Here is a 6,292-nt window from a genome sequence, read left to right on the forward strand (position 1 = left end):
TAATACTTCGATAAATAATGAAAATTTTTAATAAAAAATCGCGCGATGGTATAGCGAAATTTGCTATTATATTTTGGTTACAATATCTTATTTAGATAAAAGTAAAAAGAAGAAGAAGAAGAAGAAGAAGTGTATAGTGTATAGTGTAAACTGAGTATAATAGCGCAAATGAAATGTGAAATAAAGTGGCAATACCAGCGATTTGAGGTTATAATAATTTTAGCAGGCGCAAAGTTTGTTTACTCTGTTTTATTAACGAAATATATAAAATAAAAGTGAATAAATGATTTGGTTTGCATAAAATAATAACCGGAAACGTTTTAGTAGTGTTTTAAAAGTGGAAACTGGTGATTTAGTGCATTTTTGACGTGGTAATTGCTCATAGAAAACAACGAAATTTAACAAAAGTTTTTTGTTCATAACTTTTAAATGGTTAATAATATTATCTCACCCTCTCCGGATTGTTATTAGGGGGGCCGAAACGCGTCGTTTGGTACCCCTCCCGACTTTTCCGCACCTTTTTTAGGGGTTGTTACCCCACCCTAGAGAATTACCCAAGGGGGGACAATTGACACTTCCTAGGACATCGCAATGTTAAATTCGCCAGTCGCTAGCATGCAAAAGAGAACTAACGCGTACTAGTCATTGTTCCAAACGCACTAGAACCGAACCAGTTTCACACTAGTTCGTTTCCCTACAGGGCTATTGTCAAATTAATGCACAAATTTAGTAAATTAAATTTTTTTAATAAAGCGTGAACTGTTGTCACAAGTGTGTGTAAAAGGTTTTTGATTCGATTCACGCGTTTGGGCACAGCAACCCAAAATCGTTGTACAAATTCATAAAGAGTACCGTTTAATTTACCCAACATTGCAACATCTATTGGATTAACGGCGGTAGCATAAACTCGCACCAAGCAGTCAGAAGCACGCCGGATCTGAGGTATCCTTAGGCCAGTCGTATACTGAAGCTCTTCGGTATTGCCGTAATTATGTATTTGCCAGCCAGCCATTTTAAATTGACATTCAAGATGCGAGTAAGTTTTTTTTCCCCCAAGTGGCTCTGGAGGTATAGAGTGTTTTGAATAACAACGGCACACTCTTGCTAAATGTCTTATATATCCGCCCTGCATGTTCTATCATAGGCCTTTCGCACGAGGCGATTTTTCAGGCAACAAAAGTTGAATGCGGAGTTGAATGAGAAGTTGAAAGTGAAAAAGTTGCCATCCCTATTCAGACGAGGCGATTTTCGATTCAACTCGAATTGTTGTTTACATTATTTAAAATGAGTTTAAATCGCCAAATTTTATCAATTGGCGTAAATTTGGTAAGCCAAGCGTTGGTATAAGTGCTTTTAGCGAAGCTGAAAGATAAAATAAGAGTAAAAAAGTAAAAAAGAAAAAAAATATGTATACACAACAGTGTTGGCATTTTTTGGTACAATTGTACTTGTTTGATACAATTTCATTTACAATATACTTTCCTACTACGCAGTACTTTTTAATACAATTTTGTAATGAATACTAAAAATATATAGCTCTGAAAATTCACAGCAAGAAATTTTTTGTATTCTCTTTTGTTCGCCAGTTCGTATTTACCTTTGTAAGTTTTGAAAAATGGCTTGAACGAACCAGTATAATACAGCCTAGGCAAATTTTTAAAGAAACTTTTCGATACTAAGTTTTATTAAAACAAAATGTCGAAGTCAACTTCATATAGAAAGAAAGTCTTCGTTAGTTATAAGAAGAGATTTTCTTAAATATAATACCTTTACGGCACTCACATATTGACAAGATTTACTATTTATTTTATTATTCTTTAATTTTAACTATCTGTTTATAAAATATAATGTATTCTTTAAGAAAAACTGTATAAACCCAAGATTAAATCTATGCGAAACATCCAAAAACCAACATACTTTCGTAAAAATTTCAAGCTTTATCAATATTCTTTAGTTTTTAGCACATTCAATTTTAGTATAATAAAGTGCAAGTTTAAAGTAGCTGGGACTTACCGTTGAACTTGGCATTTTTTTTGTCGACGATGTCAGTCATTTTCTTCCATACGAAGTGTGTTCGACGATTTTTTTATATGGAGAAAATTAGCAACACCTTCATCAAAGAAATCTTAAAAAACTTACTTATATTAAAATTTAATTGCTAAAAAACCGCACACTCAAAATAAATCTAGGAAATCGAATTAAAAAGCTCGAAATTTTTACGAAAGTGTGTTGGTTTTTTTTTAATGTTGCACAAAGTTTGAACCTTGGATTTGTACGGCTTTTCTTAAAATATAAAGCGTATTTTTACAAAAAATAATTAATATTGAATAATATTAAGATAAATCGTCAAATCTTCTCGTAAAGTTTTGATAAGCACTTGAAATTCTATTAAAATGTCAAATTTTAGTACTGAATCCAAAGAAAATGTCTCTTTTCTCCATTAATAATAACTTAAATATGCTTTTTGTTAAGATGTATACCTGAAAATGTGTGCATACATATTTGCGTTAAATGCAATACATGTGCACGTGGAATCAATTTGTAAAAGCGTAAAATACGTAAACGTATGTACATAAACAATAAAACTTTCTCATGAATACCATAAAATCATTGGTCTTGAAGGGAATGTACTAAGAAAATATATGAGCGAATTAAAAAGTGTATACAATTTATAGCCGAAAAGTACATTTTTTGTATAGATTTCGTACTGAAGGAACAATTTCATATCCCAACACTGATACAGAATGTAAACAAACACAGGGTTGCAAGGAAAAAAAGTTGAACGAGCTCAAAGTTGGCTGGCGACCAACTTTGTTGAAAGCGATTAGTTGAAAGGCCGTTCGGACGAGGCGATTTTTGCTTTCAACTAAAAATTGCCTGTAAAATCGCCTCGTGCGAATTTTAGCAAAATTACAATTAGAATTGTTGATATTATATCGATATATCAATAATGACGATATTTTTTGCATCCGATACGATATTATCGATGCGATATTTTTTTGGACGATAATATCAGATATCGATATTTTACGCACAAAAATCGGCTAGTTATCAGAAAGCATGATGCAATAATACAGGTAATCAGTTTGCACTTCTCGCTCTAATTCCGCCATATTGACTGCCTTACGTGAAACAGTGTTACTTCTTTAACTATTCGGGTGGGCTTTAGATTGGTAACCCCGGAGTACAGCATTAAGAAAAATATGAGAGATAGAGGGGGTTGTTGTTGTTGTTGTAGCGGCTACAACAACCCCGCCCAGATCGGTTGGTATCTCAGTCGTTGTCGTCAAGTTCCACTAACGGCAACCCTAGGAAGCGTGCAGCTTCTGCGGGGTTTGCCCATAGGGACAAGGCCGTTAGGGATGTCGGGTTTTCCGGGCATGCGAAGAGATGTTTCGAGTCATGTGGGGTCTCTCCGCATGCCGGACATTCGTTCGGTACATCCTCATTCAACCTACTCAAGTAGGAGTTTAACCTGCTGCAGTAGCCGGAGCGAAGTTGTGCGAGTGTAGTGCGTGTCTCCCGAGGCAGATGAAGCTCCGTCTCGTCTATGTCCGGGGGTGGTGTGGGAAAATTTTAGTAGACGGACGGCAAATTCTAGAAAAAGGGGGGATGAGGGGGGTAGAATAGGACCCCCTGATTTCAAAACTACCCCCCTTTTTTCTAGCAACCCTATAGTTCTTATATAATTTATTGTTAAAGTTTTCATATAAACGATGAATAAGATAGCAAAATAACATACAACTTAGTGCTACCAGACTGGAATTTTGAATAATAAAAGCGGTTTTTAATTCGGAATTTTTACTTAGTAGAATTATTATTTCTGTGTTGCCGAAGAAGGGGGGGCTGAACACATTTTGCAGAGAACACCTTTCTGCGGAGGCGGCCTTCGGCCGCACTTAGGGATTATAACCCTCAGGCAGTAGAATTCTCCTTTCTGTTTTGCGAAGAAAAGGAGCTGAACACCTTTTGCAGAGAACACCTTTCTGCGTAGGCGGCCTTCGGCCGCACTTAGGGATTATAACCCTCCGGCAATAGAATTCTCCTTTCTGTTTTGCGAAGAAAAGGAGCTGAACATTTCCTTTTGTATTGATTTCCCCTGTATTCCTTTTTAATCATTGCCTTCTTTGTATGTATTGTTTTGTACAATATGGCAACACATGTTATGTGTCAGTTTGCAACCATGTGTTATTGTAAATATGTGTGAAATTCAATGTAATTTACAAGTCGATAAAAGTTTAATTAAAGTGATTTATATACAAGATAAAATAAAAGAAAAGTGTGTAAAGTATTAAGTACAGTGTTATGTGCATTTATATATATAAAAGTATGCACAAATGCTTTTTTGTTAAGGAAACCAAGTGGAACGACTTAAGAAATTTTAACAACAAATAACTTATAAACAATGATATTATTTATATTTTTTAGTTATACATGTTTTAGAGGATACCTCCCTTAACATCCTGACCAAGTTTCATTTGTTAATTCCACCTGGTTTTCTTAAAACACAAGGTGCGGCTGACTACTAAAGCCCACCCGGTGGTGTGCCTAGAACGGCATTCACAGGTCTAGAGTCTACATAACTCGAGACTGAGTCCCTGTGAATGCCGTTCAGGGCCTGTCTGTAAGCTGTCGGGTCCAGAGGTTGCTTAATGAACTTCTGGACTTCGTCCGTTAGTTCATATAGATGCCTCCTGACGTGCCTAGGCGAGGGCTCCTCTGCAAGCAGCTGTCTGCTTGGGTGGCCACTTCTGTGGCTCCCGATCAGGAACTGCTTGCAGAGCATTATATTATGCTCCTTTACCGGGAGCATTTGCGCCTCGCCGTGCAGGTGGTGTTCAGGCGACATCAAGAGGCATCCCGTCGCTGTCCTGAGTGCGGTGTTTTGTACAGTCTGTAGCTTCGTCCACTGCGTCCTACTAGTCCCTGGCGACCACACTGGCGCTGCGTAGTTCAAAACCGGCCGGCCTATTGCCTTGTATGTTGCCAGCAACGTTTCTTTGTCTTTGCCCCAAGTACTGCCGGCTAGCGACTTGAGGACCTTGTTGCGGCTCTGTACTTTATTGACAATAGCGGTTGAGTGCGCAGAGAAGGAGAGCAGGCTGTCGAATGTTACTCCGAGTATTTTGGGGTTATTCACCGTCGGAATTGGTGTGTCATCGACGTGAATCCCCAGCGGTAGCCTGACCTCCTTCGTCCAGGTTGTGAACAGGGTCGCGGAGGATTTCGTAGGGGAGAGGGCTAGACACTTTGCAGTGAAGAAGCGAGAAAGTTCGGAGAGCTACCCGGTTACTTTCGAACACAGGTCATCAATTCCATTCCCAGTCGCCATGATCGAGCAATCGTCGGCATAAGAGACAATCGAGACTCCCTCTGGTGGTTGAGGGAGCTTTGAAATGTAAAAGTTAAACAGTAGCGGGGAAAGGACACCACCCTGAGGAACCCCCTGTTTTATTTTTCGCTGCTTACTCGTTTTGTCTGTAAACATTACCGACGAATGTCGACCACTCAGATAATTTGCCGACCACCATTTGAGCCTCTGTGCGAGAGAGGAGGCCTCTATATCTTCTAGTAGCATGGTAGCATGGCAGACGGTGTCATACGCCTTTGACAAGTCCAACGCTACTAGAATCGTTCTCTCACAGGGACGGTTTCGGTTGAGGCCACGAGTTATCTGAGTGTTTATGGCGTTAAGTGCTGTTGTTGTACTGTGCACTTTACGGAAACCATGCTGATGCTTCGCTGGGGTCAGGTGGTTTGTGAAGTACGGGAGTAGCAAGGCCTCAAGTGTCTTCGCTACCGGGGAAAGGAGTGTTATCGGACAATACGAATCTCCTTTGTTGGCAGGTTTCCCCGGTTTGAGCAGTGGGACCACTCTCCCCACCTTCCAGATGTCTGGGATGATGAGAGTGGCCATTGATAAGTTGAGGACCTCCGTTAGGTACGCTACCACCGCAGGACCCAAATTTTTCAGCATCAGCATGCATATTCCGTCGGGACCCATGGCTTTGGAGGCTTTCGCCTTCCCGATGGCCACCTGAACTTCACCGCAAGTGAAAGCAAGGGGGGCACAAGTTGTTGGCAGTTTGTGCAGCCTTCTGGTCACTCGACGCTTGGCTTTGTCCACCGGAGGATGCAGTATGAACTGCCGGCTAAAAAAGCTCGCGCAACGCTCCGGGTCCGACGAAGCATGGTCGCCGAAGGAAATTTCGACTCTGTCGTCGTGCTTCGTCGGATTAGACAATGACCTCACGGTTGACCAAAGCTTGCTCACACCAGAGGTGAAGTTACA

The sequence above is a fragment of the Rhagoletis pomonella genome, unplaced genomic scaffold (assembly GCF_013731165.1).
Source record: "Rhagoletis pomonella isolate Grant_MI unplaced genomic scaffold, Rhpom_1.0 Rhpom_scaffold_00003, whole genome shotgun sequence".
NCBI classification, from domain to species: domain Eukaryota; kingdom Metazoa; phylum Arthropoda; class Insecta; order Diptera; family Tephritidae; genus Rhagoletis; species Rhagoletis pomonella.